General features: G+C 42.8%; 1 protein-coding gene across 2 annotated transcripts in view; it reads left to right on the forward strand.

The window, feature by feature from the left end:
* Window positions 1-3,966: 3,966 nt before the first annotated feature.
* Window positions 3,967-21,227, forward strand: part of ATP2B2 (ATPase plasma membrane Ca2+ transporting 2) — a 606,047-nt gene continuing 588,786 nt past the window's right edge. The window contains exon 1 of one of the 2 annotated variants that reach the window (XM_084832463.1): window positions 3,967-4,119. The gene's annotated coding sequence lies outside the window, so the exon portion shown is untranslated. The remainder of the gene's footprint in view (window positions 4,120-21,227) is intronic. The other variant, XM_084832462.1, reaches the window with a different exon arrangement.

Raw genomic sequence — 21,227 nt, forward strand, 5'->3', positions numbered from 1 at the left:
GATCATAACAATTAATTTGTCCATATACCTTCCTACCAAGATCAAAAAACGCCTCTGAATATCAAAAATCACCTGTTGAACTGAGATGAAAAGTCACTTACGAATTAAAATCGCAACCCCTCTACACCATGTTGAAGTGTCTGTGACATAGGCCTCCCCAACCCAAAACATCTGCCGATCTGCAGCCATCAAATGAGTTTCTTGTAAGAAGGCCATGTCAACATTAAGCTCTTTTAAGTTGGTAAGAACTCTTTTCTGTTTCTTTACATTTCGCAACCCCTTGACATTCCATGAAGTCACGTTAAACATTGAAAAAACAAAAGCAAATTGTTTGCCCCTCTACCCAAATACATCCTTCTAGATTTACAAACAATGACTAAATTTATATACCATACTTGGTATAACAAATACATCCTTAATTTACATTTAGGGCTAACCATTTCAGACTTCATCAAAATAATTCTTGTTATGTAGAAACTGAGAAAAAATTTAAAATTATTCCAAAATATGAACAAAAATAAAAAATAAAATAAACCATAATAAAAATAAAACTCAAATAATCCCATTTGTGTCCACCTAACATAAAAAGTGCCCCCAAAACCACCCCTAACAAACCAAAACAAAAAACCTGAACAAATATATATATATCTTAAAAATATATTATAAAAACAATTTACGTACAAACATATAAACAAACAGCACATCCAGAGCCATACATATATCTAAAACAATTTTAAAATATCAACAATAAGAAAAATCCAAGACCTGTTTAAAACCTCTTCATATTTTGCCAAATGCCTGAGAGAAGAGGAAGGTCTTAACTTGGCACTGAAAAGATAACAATGTTGTTGCCAGGCAGGCCCCATCAGGGAGATCATTCCAAAATTGGGGGGCCATCACCGAGAAGGCCCTCTCTCTTGTTGCTGCCTTCCGAGCCTCCCTCAGAGGACACACCTGAAGGAGGGCATTAGATGATTATTGTAGTGTATGGGTTGGTTCATGCTGGGAGAGACACTCCATCAGGTATTGTGGTCCCAAGTTGTGTAAGGCTTTATAGGTCAAAACCAGCACTTTGAACTGGGCTCAGAAACATACAGGCAGCCAGTGCAAGTGGGCCAAAATCGGTGTTATATGTTCGGATCTTCTTGCCCCTGTTATCAATCTGGCCACCACATTTTGCATGAGATGCAGCTTCTGAACCATTTTCAAAGGCAACCCCATGTATGGAGCATTGCAGTAATCTAACTTGGAGGTTACCAGAGCATAGAGAACTGAAGCCAGGTTATCCCCATCCAAACAGGGGCTTAGCAGTACCACCAACTGAAGTTGATAGAAAGCACTCCATGCCATTGAGGCCACCTCAAGTGACAAAGATGGCTCCTGGAGAACCCCAAGCTACGAACCTGTTCCTTCAGGGGGAGTACAACTCCATCCAGAACAGGTTGAGCACCCTCCATCCGGTCAAGAGAACCACTTGCTAACAGCATCTTGGTCTCATCTGGATTGAGTTTCAGTTTATTAGTCCTTATCCAGTCCATTGTCGCAGCCATGCATTGATCTAGCACACCAACAGCCTCATCTGATGAAGATGAAAAGGAGAAATAGAGTTGTGTGTCATCAGCATACTCATGACAGCTTACTCCAAAACTTGGATGAAGCACTCAGCAGTTTCATGTAGATGTTGAATAGCATGTGGGACAAAACCTGCCTAGCTTGATTTATCAGGGTCTGATGGCACTTTTCTGTGACTAGCAGTGAATATATTGTTGCCCACTTTCACCATTTTTGATTAACTTTGGAAAAAGTTGTTCTCCCTTTTCACTGCCAGTGTAGTTTGTGTGTGTGTGTGTGTGTGTGTGTGTGACTAAATTGGCCTCAAAGATTTTTAATTTCATTTACTACATTCATATCCCACCTTTCCTCCTGAGCTCAAGGTGTCATACATGCTACCTCCCCACACACATTTTATCCTCACAACAGCCCTGTGAGGTAGGTTAGGCAGAGAGAGTGGTCCAAGGTCACCCACTATACACTGTAGCTGAGTGGGAATTTGAATCTGTGTCTTTCCAGTTCTGGATCTGACACTGTTAACTACACTATACAAGGCTCTGAATTGCCTGGCTTCCACATAGACAGTTCTAGAGAAAGTAACTAATTTGGACAGATGTTATGGCACTTGGAAGTTGTTGATGCATCCCTTGGTGATTTACAATATGGGGTGAATGGGAGCCATAAAGCTTCCACTTGCTTTCCCATTTTATCTGATTTGTGTAGGTGGATAGATGCCCATGGTTCTGTATCGGGCCAAGTATACAAGCTGGTGCTAAATAAACTTTAAGAATAATGTTACAACTGTTTATGGTTTGTTCTACTTCTTCCAAATAGTTGTAAAGTTTCTTTTCAACATACGCTGTTAGGTCTTGCTTCTTCTGCTACTATTCCAGCATTCCTCCTGACCCCTGGCAAAGAGAAGCTAGCATCTGCTGTGCTTAATTCAGGGTTCACCCAAGACATTTTGCTGCCTGAGGCAAGAACAATTGACTCCCGCTCCCTATCCATGTAGGTAAACTGACTGGGCTGGCAGTTCAACAGTGCTGACAGGACAGCATACTGCACTGCACCTGAAGGCAGTTAGCCTGGCTCACGAGGTAGAAGGCAGGTTGTGTGGCACACACAGCTCTGCTATCCAGCACCTTGCCACCACTCTCCTTTTCTCAGCACCTACTGCCTGTGGTGGCCGCCTCACTCTGCATAATGGTAGGACCTGACCAGACCTAACTTAATTTGTAAACTGGGAGCTGCCTTACAGTAGTGTCCTATGACTTCCCCTTCTATGAGTCACAGATATATAGGGGCTGGTTAGTGGTGCAGCTAGAGCTGGGCCTCAGGGCTGAAGCACAGGGTCCTGCAGCCTGGAGGGGCCCAAATGACCACCTAGAGAGTAGCAGGTGATGCGGCCAGTGGCAATCAGTTCTGGCATCAGCACCTGGGCCGGCATTATGGGCATGTCAGGGCCCACGGGCTGCCACTGCTTGCCCAGCCTCCTTTCTTTCTTCTTTTAAAAAGCACGCACACACCATTTTATAGTCAGGGGTAGCTGGCCGGGCATGTATGAGATTACAGATGCTGATTTTATTATTTTTACTTTAAAGATATACTATCCTTTTTTTTTTAACAACAAAATGATGCCAAGTAAATATTTTCAGCATCAGGGCAGCAGAAGCAACCTTCGTTTTATTCCTGCAGTCGTGATGGCGCTATGATTTAAGTGAATTAAACATGCTAAAGTGTGTGTGCTCAGGGTATTTCTTTTCTTTCATCAGAGCTGGCAAACAGGGTTTTGTTTTTTGTGCTCTAACAAGTCAGGAGTGTAGAAGCAGTTGTAAAGCATGGAATGGCGCGCGGAGGACAGAGGTGGCCATGTGCTTCACAATTTTACACAAGGCCATCTAAAGGGGTGGCGGCGGTGGCGAGTGGTGGCGTAAGACCGTGAAGTCAACCCTCTGAAATGACTTAGCCGCACCCCGGGGGCTGGTGACTTTAATATGTGGGCATGGCACTCAGCATATGCTCAGGGGCATTCTCCGTATTGACTGCTTCAAGAATTGCGGCGTTGAAATTGGACACCGACGGCAGATTCTGGGACCAAGCCCTAGTGAGCCCGGGCTGCTGGAAGGGCGCCTGAGTTGGCTCCCCTCTTTCCCACTTACTCTGCTACTCTCTTTCCTTGCGCTGCTGGCTGGGGCTGGCAACTCTCTGACGAGAGAATCTGCTTGCAGCAGGATTCCCTCTCCCCTCTTCCCGCCCCCCCGCCTCCCCCAGTTTTTCCACAGCCCAAGGTTGGCAGGGGAATGCCGGAGCGCAGGAAGAGGAGAGCAGCAGCAGGGGGAGAGCTTGGAGCAGCTGCGAAAGGCGTCGCGCGCGCGCGTGCTGGTGGAATCCCCGGGCGCCGCCGCCGCCGCCTGTGAGGAAAAAGAGCGGCTCCTGTTCTCCTCTGAGGTGACTTGCCAAGAGCTGCAGCATCCGCGCGCCCTCCTGCCTCAGCCAGTCAGCGACAGCAGGGGCGGCCGCGGCGGCGGCGTTACTCCTGCGGCGCGCTTTCCTCAGTCGCCGGCGCAGGTAAGGGGAAGGGAACTTGCCGTTCTGCCCCCGAGCCCCCGCACCCCTCTCCCGCGCCGGGAAGGGGGGCATGTCTTTCGAGGCAAGGGGCGCGTGTGTATGCGTGTCTGTGTGAGTTCTTCAATGGGACCCCTTTCTCCGAAGCCCCCAGCTCTTGTTGTAGGTGGTTCTGGCGAGCGGTTTTGTCGCAGGGCTCCCCTGGAAGGTGCTGCTGTTTCTGCTTTTGCTGGGGGTGTGTGTGAGTGTGTGTGTGTGAGAGAGAGAGAGGGAGATAAGGTGACCTTGAGCTGCTCCATGGGACTGAGAGGTGTGGGGCTGGGAGTCGCTTTGCCTGTGCAGCAGCAGCAGCGTGACTCTCTCGGGGTGGCGCGTCGAAGTCAAGGGCTCGGGACGTTGCCAGGCGAGACTGAAGAGGAGGCAAAGGGGGGGGGGGCTGGGAGGAAGCGATGGAGCAGCTAGCGCGCACGTCCCAAGCCCTGCTGGGGACCGACGGAGGCTCTCGTCCGAAGCACGCGGACCTGTCGGGTGCTCCCAAATCAGTGGGACTTAGGGTTTAGGGTCGGGGTGTAAGGGTAGTATCCCGGGGCAGTCCTACGTAGAGCAGACTCATTGAAATGAATAGGACTTAGGGTACTTATGACTAACTTTAGTTCTATTCATTTCAGTGGGTCTACTCGAAGTAGGACTGCCATAGGTTACTACTCCACGCCTCGAAACGGGATGATTTAGCTGAAGGAGATGTGGTTAAATCCACGCCACAAAAATGCCCGTCTTTCTGTGCTGATGTCTTAAAAAGCATCCAAGTGCTTGAGAACATACTGCACTAGGAGAAGGGGCATCGCATGGCATGGGGTGAGTGACAGGAATATTCTGCCTTTTTTCGTCAAACTCAGGAAGGCAAGGCTAAAAAAATAAATAAAAAAAAATCCCCTTGTGAAAATTCCTGAGATAGATACACCAGCATAGCTGTAGCTAATTCAAGGCTGCCCTTAATTTTATAAGCACAAACTGTTGATAATGGCAGGGTTTTATGAAAGAGGGTTTCCATTTGGTAACATCTCTCCCCGCAGCTCTGTAGCCTGCTTTTGACTGGTGTAACTTTAAGGTAATTTGTGAGTCTGGCAAATAAAGGCATTTCAGAAGATTAACCCTTAGTAGCTGATTAAGTAGCATCCAAGTAAAATAATTTAGAAATGCTTTTTAAAAATAGTTAAAGAGTTTTTGCAGGCTGCCATTCTTCAGTTGAAGTAAGACAATCAACTGCACAATAAATGCAAGCTCACAAGATCAAGAACTAATCAAAACTTTGTCACAGAAACAAACAGGACATTTTGTTCCTTATTTCACAGCAGAATTCTATGCAATATATAAAGAATGTAAAAGTGGCTATGGATGCATCAGAGCAGTGTCTGTACATTGTAGAATTGTTCACTCACAAAGTAAGCAAAGCTGGGGCAACCTGCCGGTATAGACTAGTGGTTAGCACATTGGACTTGGACCAGGCTGATATGGGTTCAAATCTCCATTCAGGCATATAACTCATCAGGTGACCTTGACCAATTACTCTTTCTCACTGTAACCTATCTCACAGGTTTGTAGTGAATATATAACAGGAAACCCTCATATAGGCTGCTTTAAATTACATAGGGGATGTGTGGGAATTGATGTGTAACCAATTTTTAAGGAATATTTTTGCCTCACATTAACAAATAAACCAAACTGCAACAGAAATCCACAGATTTTCTCTCAACTTTTTCATTGTTACACCTCATTCTCTTCTACCTCAGTCCAAAACTGAAGCTACTGTTTAGTCTATGAAGGAACAACCATTAGGGAGCAATCCTATCTAGATAGGCGGCTGCCTCCAAACTCAGAGGCGACCGCCTATCCAAAGCAGGGCAGGAGAAGCATGGCGGCGATCATTCCCTCCACGCTTCTCCTGCCCTTCTTTTCCAGCTAGACAGCCGATTGTGGCCGTCTGGCTACGGGAGCACAGAGCAGGGAAGGAGGCTGCTGTGCAACACATAGGATGTGTCGTACAGGCAGTTACACCCTCCCTGCCCCAGAATGCCCCCAGCCACGCCCCTTTCTGGCTGCTCTGCGCTCCTCTTGCGAGAGCAGAGGACAGGGCCGTTCCGTGCTGTCTCCAAGGCAGCATGGAAGTGAAGGGAGGTTGGTTCTCTGGGAACTGACCTCAGAGCATGGGCTCTGAGGTCGGTTCCTGGAAAACAACATATCCTATGGCCATCTAGCCACTGTCTAGCAGCCATAGGATTCCTCTCTCAATATATATAAAATTATACAATAGAAGAAATATTGCTCTTGGCAGATATTCCTCTGAAGGCTTGGATGCTATAGAAACGTTGTAATAAAAGTGTATTTCTTGTACTGGTACTTGTTTCTGACACTGAATAATCTGTTAAAGCACTACTTGTGTAGGATGTTTTATTTGAGAAACAAGCAAATTAAATGCAGGTAAGTAAAGTCTTTTTTTTTTTGTACTGTATCAATACTGTGCCAATACTGTGAAGGCACTGACATTCACAGTCTACCCAAAATGAAGTCCCATTGAGTTAAATGAGACTTACTCCCAGGTAAGTGTGTATAGGATTGAAGCCTAAAAGTCCGTTTGTATAAGAATAATACAAGCATCTGCATACATTTGAGTTTTCATGTGATTTATAAAAACAAAACCACTGATGGCATTAATGTATCCGTGGTTTTGTTTTTAATTTCAATAAAATATCCCTTTAAAAACTATGGTTACTCACTACCTTGGCTTCATTTTTTCAAGCAGTGTTCATTTAAGAATAATTTATGTAAATGTGCACTTCTACATGAAACCTAGCCTAACTTCTCTAGGATGCCTAAGAAGTGTAGAAGCATTATCAGTTTCCCTTTCTCCTCTAGCTACTACTCCTTTTGAAGCCAGGGTGGCTGGGCCACTCCCAGTCCAAGTGATGTTCTGGGCTAAGATAGTCCACATTGTTCAGACTTCAGAGAGAAGGTGATGGCTAGAGACAGTTGTTTCTGTTTTGCAGAGTTGAAACAAACGGTGAATATAGACAATCAACTTACCATTTGGAGAAGTTTGCCCATTTCTTAAATGCATTCTAAAGTATAGCAATAAACACAACCATGGCTGTTTTTGAAATATTCTTTGTTTGCTATTGCTTCACTCCTGGTTACTGACTAGTTCTGTTGCTATGACATGAAGAAGTTAGTTCTACTTTGGTTTTGTTTTGTTTTGTTTATGGAAGTATGTGGTTTTGTCTGTTCCCATCTTCTTAAAAGTTAACTAACACTGATAATAGTATTGTTTGATTTGGTTTCCAGATAATATACAATGGTTTTTTAAAAATATTTTTCTTTATTCAAGTAGGTTTTGCTTTTTGTTTTCTTTAGTGGTGCTGCCACTATGCACATGTACTTACAACCCCAACAAAATGGGGGGGGGGTAATTGGATCCTCTCCAACATTCACTTTACATATTAAAATCAAGATTAATCATAGGTATACACATCCCACTTTATGCACCCTTATTATACAATACATGAAATTATCATTATTATTATTATAATATTACATTTCCATACCGCCCAATAGTTGGAGCTCTCTGGGTGATTTACAAAGATTAAAAACATTAAAAATGCAATATACATTTACATAAAACCATTTACATAAAGAAACACATGAACAGACAATACACACAAAGGAAACTAATGTGACTTCGAGATATACTGTAATATGATATTTTTTTCGATAAAGGAAAAAACAAATCCCCAAACAAAACATAAACAAAAGGCAACAAAAGCAAATATCTCACAAAGTGGCAAGTATTTAAATCTTTGAAGGATAAACAATACTTGGTACTGTGAATTCTGAATACCATGGAGAAACAGAAGGAAGAGAATCCATTTCTTCAAAGATGATTCTATTCATGAAATTCTGTAGCCTGGGAAAATATCTTCTCCATTCAACATCACCAGCCATGAATAATTATTACAGATAACCTCCCAACCTTTACCAAGAATTGGTTTGTGTGGCACAAAAAAACCCCACACCCCTAGATTAAAACCAGTGGCCAAGTAATCCCATGGTAGAAAACCTTACCACCTGAAAATCTGGTCATCTGAATTTCCCCCAATATTTGCAAATTTCAAAATTGGGTGAATTTTCAAAATTTGAAGTTTTGGTTTTGGAAGATGACATAAAACTTCAGTTGAATTTCAGAATCAATATTTGATATCAAAGTTCAAAATATGCCAGATGATTATTTTAAATGAGTGATCTAATTGATATACAGTTTACGAAATTCTATTGCAAGTCATCTATCAGATACAGTCAAATATTGATTACTACTGCATGTCATCTCTCAGAATTGTAAAATGTTGACTGCAGCATAGATTGCTGACAAATGTTGACAGTGACTGCAGGTCAGCTGTCAAATATTGTCAAAACTGACTACTGTAAGAATTCTTTTTTTTCAAATGTTGATTGCTTGTGCATGCTAGTTACAAAATATTGAGTTAGATTGCAGAAATTTTTAGACAACAAATGACAAGGTGGAATAATAAATATCTATATTCACCACCAAAATTTGTCAGAGAACTATGAAGATAATGTTTTTTTTAAAAAAAATCCTCTGCATTTTTTGCATGGGTTTGTATTTGTAGGAACTAGATCAGGTTGGGTCCATATTTAACATGAACTCCTTCAAATGGGTTTGCTTACATGAATATTGATTTATAAGTGTTTAATGGAACAGAATGGGGCCACGGTGGCTTAGTGGTTAAGATGCTGTACTGCAGACTGGAAGGTCGGCAGGTCAGCGGTTCGAGACCCGAGTGCTGTGTGACGGAGTGAGCTCCCGTCTTCAGTTCCAGCTTCTGCCAACCTAGCAGTTCGAACGCAAGAAATTGCAAGTAGATAAATAGGTACCGCTTCGGCGGGAAAGGTAACAGCGTTCCGTGCACTTCGGTGTTCAGTCATGCCGGCCGCATGACCACGGAAGCGTCTTTGGACAGCGCTGGCTCTTCGACTTAGAAACGGGGATGAGCACCGCACCCTAGAGTCGGACACGACTGGTTGGGGACACCTTTACCTTTAATGGAACAGAAGCTTAGCTAATGATTTATGACCAAGATGCATTTTGTGTATTGTGTTTTAATGACCATAAACACTGTTCAGCTGGACTTTTAGATTTACTTCCATTTAATTCACATTTCTTGGACATGATGATGATGCCATTAATTTAAAATAGTTTTGGGGTTTTCTTTTTATTCAGTGCTGATATTCAGAATGTTTTCATTTTTTTATCTGAAGAGTCAAATGCTATTTCTCATTCATACTTTAATCATATTTATTCTTACACTGTAAATATGATTTTATTTTGCATCTCATTCTCAACATGAATCATATGCCTTTTAATTCTAGACCAACTTATCATCCTAGCAGACTTTGATGGGGAAAAAAAAGGAAAACACTTTGCACATTAAAGGTGTTATGAATAATAAGTGATAATACACTTATCACTTTAGGCCCAGTCCTATGGTGCTGACAAATACATGTTCAGATTTTGATATTGCATTGGCAACCTGTGGAGTTGCATTGATATCCATGTTGAACAACCACAGCATTATCAGTTAGTGCTACTACCACTGTCAATTAGCAGATGTGTGACAAAGCTGCATAATGGCATATATGTCATTATATCCATGGCATATATTTGGAAGCAAAAGGAATGGGTAGGGGGGCAGACTAGAGGTGGCTCATTTACATTGCATTCTAAAGGCACTTTAGCTTCCATGGTGCAGGCTTCACTGGTGCAACTTCTGTGTCTGATGTAGGGATGTACGAAAGTCACTTACCTTTTCGCAGCTTGGCTTTGCGGTGGGGCGAAGGCGCTTCGCTTTTCCCCCTGAAGTTCAGGCGAGGGGGGGTAGGCGTCCCGCCTCACCCGGCCGAAATTCAGGCCGGGAGGGGGGAGGCGCCCCGCCCTGCCTCGCCCGGCCGAAATTCAGGCCAGGGAGAAGCGCCCCGTCTCAGGCCAGGGAGAAGCGGCCGCGAAACAAAAAGTAAAAAAAAAAAAAAGACCCCGTGATAGGCTACGTGACGATTTACATAGCCTATCACGGCTAGATTTCCAAAGTCAGCCATGATAGGCTACGTAAATCGTCATGTAGCCTATCACGGGTGACTTTAGAAAAAACAAACAAACACGAATGCAAATGGCGGCACCCATGTAGCGCCGCCATTTGCGTTCCTTATTTTGGCACGTCTAGTCTACGTAAAGATTTACGTAGACTACCGCGAAAATAAGGGCAACGCAAATAGCGTGCCCTTATTTTCACCGTAGTCTACGTAAATCTTTACGTAGACTAGACATGCCAAAATAAGGAATGCAAATGGCGGCGCCCCATGGGCGCCGCCATTTGCGTACGCGTTTTTTTTTTCAAAGTCACCCGTGATAGGCTACGTGACAATTTACGTAGCCTATCACGGCTGACTTTGGAAATCTAGCTGTGATAGGCTACGTAAATCGTTACGTAGCCTATCACGGGTGTGTTTTTTTTTACTTTAGGGGTTTTTTTTTGCAATGGCGGCGGCGGCAGCCGGTTGGGAGACCGGCCGCCGCCCCCACCCGCAACGAACCGCCACCGGGACCCGCCGCCGAGAGGGACATTCACCGAAGGTAAGTCCTGTCCCGGGGGGGGCGGGGGGCCGGCGGAGAATTTCCCAACCAACTTTGGGGGACCGAATGCGTCGGCGCTCGGCCTCCCGAAGATTCGGGGAGAAATTCTCCGCCATCCCTAGTCTGATGTACAGGGTGGTAGGGTGTTTCAGTAGGATTTCAGATAATGAGAAATGTAGCCAACATTGCCATATGTCATGCCACTGTAGCTAGGTTGGGGTACACCACATTACCCAAGTCTTCTGATAACCACATCAGTGGGATTGGGATGCTCATCTCTGAAATATTTCAAGTATTTTATTTAATAATTTCTGTTGTAGCCTTACCCACGTTCAAGAGATTTGGGGTAACTAGTCCTAGCAGGTGAGAACCCAAAGGGGAAGAACATTAGGCTGAGCTCACTCAGCAAGTTACTGGGAGGCAGAGGACAAGTGCAGTCCTGCAAACACATCTGATAAGCAGGGAGATATTCTATGAGTGGTCAGGAAGCAGGAATCGATACAGGGTTAGAAATAGAAACTGCAGAACCAAGGGTAGCTTCCAGTTAGCAGACTAATTGCCCATACAAGTTACAGAGCCAGACGGAATGCTTATGTCCCTGCCCCAGATGTCTGTCCCTGGCTACTTCTCTCTGAGGAGACAGAATCTTAAAAGGATAGCACCCTCATCTGAAGTTTTGCAATTTGTCATCATTTAGTGGTTTCCTTACAGGTTTATTTGTACCATTGACAAGATAAACCAGGAGGACAGTGTGGCAATTCATGCTCAAGGCGTTCAAGCAGCCTGCATGTGAGATTTCTGCTGATGGGTCCTGATTTGGGTTTGGCTAAGGGGGGAATATCTTCAATATTGGAGTTAGTACCTAGTTCATCGAAAAGAAATGCATCACAACATAAGAGCCCTGCTGAAGGAGACCAAGGGTCCATCTAGTCCAGCATTCTGCTCACACGTGGCCAACCAGCTGCCTGTGGGAAACCCACAAGCAGGACATGAGTACAATAGCACCGTCCTGCCTATGTTCTCCAGCAACTAGTGTATGTAGGTTTAGTGCCTCTGATACTGGAGGTAGCATATAGCCATCAGGACTAGTAGCCATTGATAGTCTCCTTCTCCTAACCCCCTTTTAAAGCCATCCAAATTGGTGGTCATCACTAAGTCTTGTGGTAGTGAATTCCATAAGTTGACTATGCACTGTGTGAAGCACATAGTCATCATTGCTTCATTAGAATAACAGTGACAGTATACTGTCACTACACTTCCTAAATAGCTGCACTGGTTTTCAAGAATTTCAAACTATTACCTCATCAAATAGAACACTACATTTAGGATGCAATCCTATGCAAGTTTAGATGGAAAAAAGGCCTACAACTCTGCTGATCTTGTAGGCCTTTTTTCTGTCTAAACTTCCATAGGATTGCACCCTTAATCAACTATATTTAACATTAGATGGTACTCCTCAGCTCCACCCACCCGGCTCCCAGTTCCTGCCCCCACGCTTACAATCTTGCAGCCTTTCTACATGAGGCTTTCATTGTGTACACATGATTGCTCACTCATGGTAGTTTGTGGGTCATTTACATGACACTGTCATCCTCCATGGCCTCTCCCGTGCTTTGCAACCATTATTGCGGGGGTTTTTAGATCGAGGAAACTGCAGTATTTTTCTGAATGGTGTTATATTTATAGCAGGTATCATGCAAATCCGCTTCCCACAGTGCCATCTATTGGCTGTATAATGAAACATATAGAAAGGCAGAGAAGGAAACTGCCCAGAAAACAGCACATGTAAAGGAGCCAATCTTAATCCCACAAAGAACCTGGATGCAAGAGCCCCAGTAAAGGTGCAAGTATAGTGGAATATGCATTATACTGTGTGAAATTGATAAGAATTTATTGTATTGTGTAGATGTCATTAGTTCTGTCTGTGTTGTGAGATAACTGTGATTAATGGAATGTATTCTTTGAAATGGATTAAGATTGCCACAAGTGGATTGGTTAAGAAGCTGAAAGCTGCTTAGCTTAGCATGGATACCTTCATCTAGGTGTTACTGCTGTCAATGGCAAGCCTGACTACATTGAGAGAAATAAGAATAGTGGTATGACCAGGTCCGAAACTAAGGATGAGATCATCAACATCATGGGGGTTATAAAAGACAAGGGATGTATCTGTTTGGGAGAGAGATCCCAGGAGAATGAGAAACCCACTAAAGGTTCTTAGGCTGGCTTTGCCCAGTATGCCTTCCGTTCAGGTAAATATGAAATGTTGAATTTGACTGTTAGATTGAGAGGAAGTTAGGTTTTACTTTGTTGACAATATGCTTGCTACTATGTTCATTATGGGTCCACGGTGGCTTAGTGGGAGAGGGCCTTCTCTGTGGTGGCCCCCACTCTGTGGAACTCCCTCCCTAGGGAACTCCGTCATGCCCCCTCTTTAATGAGCTTCCGTCGTGCATTAAAAACGTTGTTGTTCAGGCAGGCATTTGGGGTGGGTTAGGGTATTTTTTTAAAAAAAATTTATGGTAAAATTTTATTGTTTTAAATTGTTTATGGTGGGTTGTACATCGCCCAGAGTGGCTGGGTGACCAGTCAGATGGGCGATTAATAAATTTAATAAATAAATAAATAAATTAGTGCTTAAGACGCTGAACTGCAGACCAGAAGGTCGGCAGGACAGCAGTTCGAGTGCCGCATGACGGAGTGAGCTCCCGTCTTCAGTCCCAGCTCTTGCCAACCTAGCAGTTCGAAAGCAAGAAATTGCAAGTAGATAAATAGGTACCACTTCAGCGGGAAAGGTAACAGCGTTCCATGCACCTCGGTGTTCAGTCATGCCAGCCACATGACCACGGAAGTATCTTCGGACAGCGCTGGCTCTTCCGCTTAGGAATGGAGATGAGCACCACCCCCTACAGTCGGACACGATGGGCTGGGGACCCCTTTACCTTATTTTCATTATACTTTTAGAGATTATAACTTTTGTGTATTTAGGGATGTTTGCCTTATCATAACAAAAGCATGTTATTCTCTTAGACTGTTTGAGCAATAAATATATATTCTTTAGTACCAAATTTGTGTTGTCTGGCTTGACAGAAGTTTCAGGGAGCAGTACCGATACATCAATTCTTGAAGCCCAAAACGCTCAGTAAGGATGTTCCTTAATGCTGCTGTATTCTCTCTTGATCCGGTGAATCTCAAGATACAACTGTTCAAATCTGGGAAACAAGCTGTCGGATGGAGCGAGAATGAGTTACTCATCTCAAGTGTCTCATATAGAAATGACCTAAAAGACACAGTGCAAAAGGAAAAGGGATTGAGAGGGAGGGAAACAGAGAACTCAGGCAACTGCTCTTAGTTACAAAATTCTTATAGCAACCTCATGGAGAGGATGCAGACCAAGTGACCCTGCTTTCCCTCTCTCCCTTGCCTCAGCCTGATGGAGCTTGCTTTTCCACACAGCTGGTGGAGTGGCCCTACTTCCCTTCACTCTCTCTGCGCCTTTGGATCCTGTTTGATGGGACAAGGGGAGTGGAGGAACAGAATTTAGCCTCCTGCTCCCTTTTCTGAATATGAGATCAGCAGAATTGTTAAATGTTTTGAAAGATTATGCAGCCACAGCTGCTGGATTGGAGGGAGAATCTGTGCAGCTCACCTGGTTGTACATGTGGCTTTCCATCCACGTAACTATAAGTCCACATGAGCAACAGTCTTTTTGCTTTCTTTTTTTTGAAATAACAATTAGGGCTGTATGTAAAAAAAGTGAGGGTTTAAAGTTTTCCTCCATTTATAGCCTTCTCAAAAGGTGTTTCAAAATCAATCAGACAACACAGGTAACAGCAAAGGTTTCAGAGGGCATCTAGTTAGTAGATTTATCAAGTAGCCTTGTTTCCCAGAGTAGACATAATAACCTGCTGATTTTTGCTTACATCTGTAATGTTCACCTCATATATCTTGCTTTCCCCAGCTGAAAAAGATCGTGAGGAATTTCCAGAGAAGGACCTTTCCTTACTTCTTCTTTCTTGGCTCTTTTGAAAATTTAATCAGTATCATTAAAACGTGATCTCATTCAATGTTCTTTTATCATTCTTATTAATACTCATAGTAGCTGATCCAACATTTTCATATCTATATTCTGGAAATGTTCTGACTTTTTCCCACAGGGTTTGTTTTGCTGTGTAATTTGTGTGCATTTTCCATTCTTGGGGAACAATACAGTAATACAATACAAGGCGGAATAGTTTTTATCTGGTTACTTTTGTTTATGCTGTTGTAAAATCAGTAGTATTGTTAGTAGAAAATGTGAGCAGGAAAAATGTTCAAGTTAGGCTTTCAGGTTGTCATGATTTCCAAAAAATGACTCTACGTAAATGATTTTTTTAAAGCAGCATTTTGGATAGAAATTACTAAATAGATAATGCTGAATGAACAACAGCAAAATACCCTTTGGAAAATTAGACCTTTTTGCATTCAAAGCAGGGCCTTTTTAGTAATGATGCTACAGTTATGGTGCTCTCTTTCTGTAGGGAAGCCATCAAGCCACCTTCTTGTTCAACTCCAGATAGCTTGTTAAAACATTTCTACATGCTCAGACTTCTTGTTCAGCTACTTTTTGTAAATTGCTTTGGATGCCTATAGAAAGCTGGTACAGAAATACAACAGATAATATATAAAACAGTATTGGGTGTGAAGATTAATTATGCTCTCGATGGCTTTGCTCTACTTTGCCTTCATTTCATTTTTTTAAAAAATTCTGTCTTGTTTTAAATTTGTTTGGTCTTGTATGTCACTGAGAGCACTTAATAGAAAGACAACTCACTCATTTTGAAATTAAACAAATCAATAAACAACATGGCCAAATTATATTCCAGAATATGCTATCAATTGTCACAAAACATGGTAGGCACAGTACAAAGCAATGTGCAATCTGTATCTTGTACCATAAAGCATCTGTAGAGACTCTTGGACATTGTCCCAATATGTCTTCCTTAGATAAAGCAATAGCTCTTTGCCATTTATTTTGATTATAAGCACTACAAATAATAATAAAAAACTAGCAAGAAAAGGCTTTGTTTCAGGATGGAATCCTATGCAAATATATGGAGAGAAGAGTAGGGTATCAGAGAGATGCCTCAAGATGGTTGACGGATCAGGCTAGGACAAATGGAGGGAATGGAAGACTGGACTTGGTGTATACCTGAAGGGGAAAGGCAGCAACTCAGTAGCAGACCACTTGTTTTACATGCTGAAAGATCCCATTTTGAATCCCTGGCATCTCCAGGCAGGGCTTGGAAAGATTCCTCTCTGAAACCTTGGAATGCTATTGTCAGACAGGATAGATAATGCTAAGCTAGATGGACCAATGGTTATGACTTGGTATGAGACAGCTTCCTGTGTTTCCCTGAGGAAACCTTTCCCAAAGTTAAGGAACCTCTGGTTTAACTGATTATTAAGTATCATCTCCTCTATTCAATAAAAAGCCATTTAAACTTGGCAAACTGGAAAATCTTTTATTGACTCAGCTAAGGCAGAAATATGGGTTATTAGGTAATGGATTCTGACTATGTGGATACTGATCTTATTTCTGAATTATAATTCAGAAACATTACATCATGTCAGTCCAATTTTCAGAATGATTGTGTCCATTCTATTTCACCATTAATGCTGTGTGTAAGAGAGGCCAGGTACTGACTTATAGTATAGCTACATATCAAAGCTGCACAACTCAAAGATCACAGAAATGCTAGAATAATGGCACCAGCTTTATTGGATATGTTACAAGCAATGCTTACAGGGCCACAGCTCTCTGACCTGGTGCTGAATAATAAATATGATGAGATCTTTGCTAAAACTTTCCCAGTTAGGCCAGAGGGGTTGTCATAAAATTTCCTTTGTCATATTTATTGAAGACAATGCATTTAAATAATCATAGCACAGAGAATTGTGAGATAAATTCTCACATTTCTCTCCATAAAACCATATTGCAGCACCAAGTCACACTGTTGCATGACGAAGAAACAGAACCCATATGTGCCTATGAAGATGAAGGAATAGAACTATGCAGATAAGGATGAATTCTCAATGGCTGAGGTCATAAGCTACATGAAGCAGGTAAACCTCCCTCTTCTGTTATACAAGTAAAAGGCTGTCATTCATTCCTTTGAGGCAAGGAATACACACAATAAGGGGCATGTGGTGGTGAGGACAAATCCCCATGAGTTCTAGCAATATATAACCCTCTGCTATGGAGTCTGTATGCCTTTTGGCGCACACGCTCATATACGTCTCCTTCTTTCCCTCAGACCCAAGCTACCAGTGTGATGCAGCAGCATAAAAATTCTGTGCACTGTATTTTAATAGACCAGTGACTAGGATAGCGAGATGTTTGGAAGGAATGGTTGAAAGAGCTGGATACATTTAGCTTAGAGGAGAAGAAGTGTGATGGTGGACATGACAGTGGTCTTCAAGTGTCTAAAAGTCTGTCACACAGAAGATGGAGCCAAGTAATTCTCTCTTGTTCCAGAGAGCAGGACTAAAACCAGTGGGTAGAAATTGCAGGGAAGCAGATTTTGGCTTAACTTCAGGGTAAACTTCCTAACAATGAGAGCTATTTGGCAGTGGAACCGACTACCTCAGGAGGTGGTGGGTTCTCTGCTGCAGATATATAAGCAGAGTCTGGGCAGCCATCTGTCAGGGATGTTGTAGCTGCATTCTTCATTGCAGAGCAAGCACTGAACAGAATATTGGTCTAGATCAGGGATGAGGAAACTCCAGCCCAGCCAAGGCCCTGCCCCAAATCCCTCCCCCTCCTGAAGGGTAGTGGGGAGAACACTCTCTGCTTTTATCTCCAATCAGGAAGCAGAGATAACAGTGGGGATTCCCTTAGTGTGCCACATCCTCTCCGTCCTGCATGATCTCCAATGCTGCCTTGATAGGGGCGGCTTGCTGCACATGGGTTTACCCTGGTTGAGGAAAGCCTGTGCACAGCAAAGTCAAGTCCTGGACTGAAGAGCCAGCTGACATCATCTGGCCTGTGGAGGACCCTCTTAGCTTGACACTCCTGGATTAAATGATCTCCAAGGTCCCACAACCCTCTGGAGCAGATTTGGTGTGTGGGGGGGGCGGGCGGAGGGGGCTGAAAGGTGAAGGAGAGGACAGGGAAATCCCATTCCAGCAGTGGTGTCCTTTCCGCTGGCAAACCGATGATCTTGGTTCCAACCCATAGATCATAGAATCATAGATCATAGGGTTGGAAGGGGCCTACAAGACCATCAAGTCCAACCCCCTGCTCCATGCTGGAAACCTGATTCCCAGGCAGTCTCCCATCCAAGTACTAACCAGGGCTGACCCTGCTTAGCTTCCGAGATCAGATGAGATCAGGCACATCCAGCCCTTTGCTCATATATGCTTCTAAGACAGTCAAACAGAACAGTCAAACAGAATTTGACTGTTAGATTGAGAGGAAGTTAGGTTTTACTTTGTTGACAATATGCTTGCTACTATTTTCATTATGGGTCCACGGTGGCTTAGTGGGAGAGGGCCTTCTCTGTGGTGGCCCCCACTCTGTGGAACTCCCTCCCTAGGGAACTCCCTCCCTAGGGAACCTGTAGGGAATGTGCAGTTCACATTTACTCTCCCTTGACCTGCCCCATCAAAGGCTAGTCTGACTCAGTAAAGGGCACAGCTTCAGAATACTGGTTGCTTGGATTATTCTCCTCCCTTCCTTTCCTCCCACCCCAGGAAATATTGGTGGCAGTTTGGTGCCTTTATCCCTGGCTCTACTGGGTATGTAAGGCCCCAGTTCTTCTGGGAACTCTACCGGTAGATTTTACTTGAAAATCTTCTCCCCTGCACTAATATTGTAGCTTGCAAGCAGGAGAAACTTCTGGTCTGATCTCAGCCTCAGTCCCAGAAGTGATCATGTAACACAAAGAAGCCCATCTGGTCATATAAAGCTGCAGTTTCTGTCCTAAACCCCTCATCCTGAGCCACTCATTGCTCAGGAGTAGACTGAGCTACTTCTCCATCACCCGAATTGCTCCTTTGCCTGCTTAGCTGGCCTGGCTACCTGCTTAGGCACTTGTGGAATTATTCAGTGGCTGACAGGCCTCCAGACCTGACATTCTTGGGGTAAATTCACTCCAGAAGTTCAACGTGACTAAGATACAGAAGTTTTAAGTCGCCTTAGATCAACTTTCCTCAAAGTGGTGTCCTCCTGTTTTTGGACTACAACACCCATCAGCCCCTGCCAACATGATGAATGGTCAGGGATGATGGGAGTTATGGAGGGCATCAGGTTTGAGAAGGCTGCTTTAGACGAACAAACTACTCATCGTTGTGTTTCATTTATGTTGATTTTTTGAACTTGAAAAAGTCTCCTAAATCAGCGTACAGCTAGAATAAAACAATATATAAACATGCAAATTTTAAAAAACAGAAAATGGCCAGAGATAACACTAATACAGCTACGTAAAATTCTGCATAGATAAAAACAAAGCCACAAGATAAAAACAAAGCCAATTCTAAAAGTCAGCAGGGAACTTTTAAGAAAGCCATATTTTAACCTGGCAGTGGAAAGCCAGCAGAGATTATGCCAAGCATATATCATTTGGCAAAGTGTTCCATAATATAGTTACTGCTATAGAAGAAGTGTAGCCCATGTCCTTACAGTTCTCACACCAGTAAAAGACATGTAGCAGTAAGTTTTTACTAGCAGGAATAATAGCTTCAGGAGAGGAGTGATTTTCATTGGGGAAAATAGCATGGGGGAAAGGGTTACATTCCCACTCCCTTAGCACCTTGATCCACATTGGCCCACCAGTGGTTGTTTCCCCCACCCCCAAAGGATCACAGATCTCCATTTAATTTGTCTGTGTTGACTCTTAGTTGAACTTTGCATAATGATCGTTTTGATGAGTCATTCTGCATAATGTTGGGGAAATCCTTATAGATTTATAAGGTCCATTTTCAGATCCATTTATAGTTCTCCTACGGTCTATCTGGGATTCAGTTTCCTGACTGAGTCAGGCATTCAAATGTTCTGCACAGGATGCTAGCACAAGCATTATCAAAGTAGCTTATATTCTTAGCGTGCATAACTGTGTTATCATGATGGATATAAAGAACATAACTGTCTGAGTTGCTGCATTGGCCATAACTGTTGTTCATCCACTTTTGGTGGTATGTGGGTCTCCTTTGACTGGTTAGTGGTGTAATAATTTTTCCTTCCAAGTCATTTGATACCGAGCACTGTGCTTGTGCCACAATCATTTTTTGTTCCACGGTACTGCTCACATAATGCATGCTTTTAGACTCTGCTAAGAATATCACCTATATTTGTCAGAGCTTGGCTGCAATTTCTGCACGTGTCTGTGGCTCATTGTAGAGTTAACATGGGGGTTCTGAGCACTCTCATCCTAGCTTCTTTGCCTTTTTACTATATAGCCTTTCTAATCTATCCCTTAGTAATTTCTCTTTCAGAACTTCACTTTCACACACACCTGCTATTTTTATTGTTATGTGTGTACACACACACACACACACACACACACAAAATAAATGAAAATTAAATCAGGAAAAGATTTTATCACCGCCTAAAATGCATATTAGGCACATTAGAACCCAAATGTCAGCAGGTCTGTATTTTTAGGCAAATACTAACCTTTGGTGGTACAGACTGACAGTGCAAACCTATGCATGTCTATTCAGATGTAAGCCTCATTGAGTTCACTGGGACTTTCCCCCAGTGAATAGGATTGCCGCCTAAATCTTGTTTTAGAAACGCAGCATAGTTTATTCATGTGTTACAGTGTTGACAGCATTCCTTAATTATGAAGCCAATAGAGTTGGCTTGATGAGGTGGATGACAGAAATTGACCCCATCAGTTAGTAAGCAAGTCCTGACTAAGGCCATTTCAGAGTCACCTTTTGGCAATATTAAAAGATTAATTTTGACAGGTGTCTGCACAGCACAAGCTGCTGCAACACAGCTTGTTATGTTTAGTTCCTTTAAAAATCCCACTGTTCTTTGTATTTTAAAAATCTAGAAGATGTATACATTATTTTGAAAATGTTGCAACAACTTTTAGTAGCTTTGAATTTTATATCAGGAAACAAAAATATGTATACAAAGTAAACATTAAATAACATTGATTAAAATTGACATTTTGTTTATATTATCATCTCAAAATTGATATAGATATTTGGTCAAAACATGTTCTATAGTTATGGCTATAAAATGATACAATTTTACTCTACTGAGATTAAAACATGTCTATGATAATGGTCAATAAATGGTTCCCTCTGTTCAAATAGGGCCTGATCTAGCCATAGTTAAGCACTTTTAATTCCAATAGCTGGGAGCCCATGAGCTACTTTATTTATTTTGATTTATTTAACATATCTATACCACTGCTCTATTAAC

The sequence above is a fragment of the Heloderma suspectum genome, chromosome 2 (genome assembly GCF_057233095.1).
Source record: "Heloderma suspectum isolate Gila_16-S chromosome 2, 16-S_ref, whole genome shotgun sequence".
Taxonomy (NCBI): Eukaryota; Metazoa; Chordata; class Lepidosauria; order Squamata; family Helodermatidae; genus Heloderma; species Heloderma suspectum.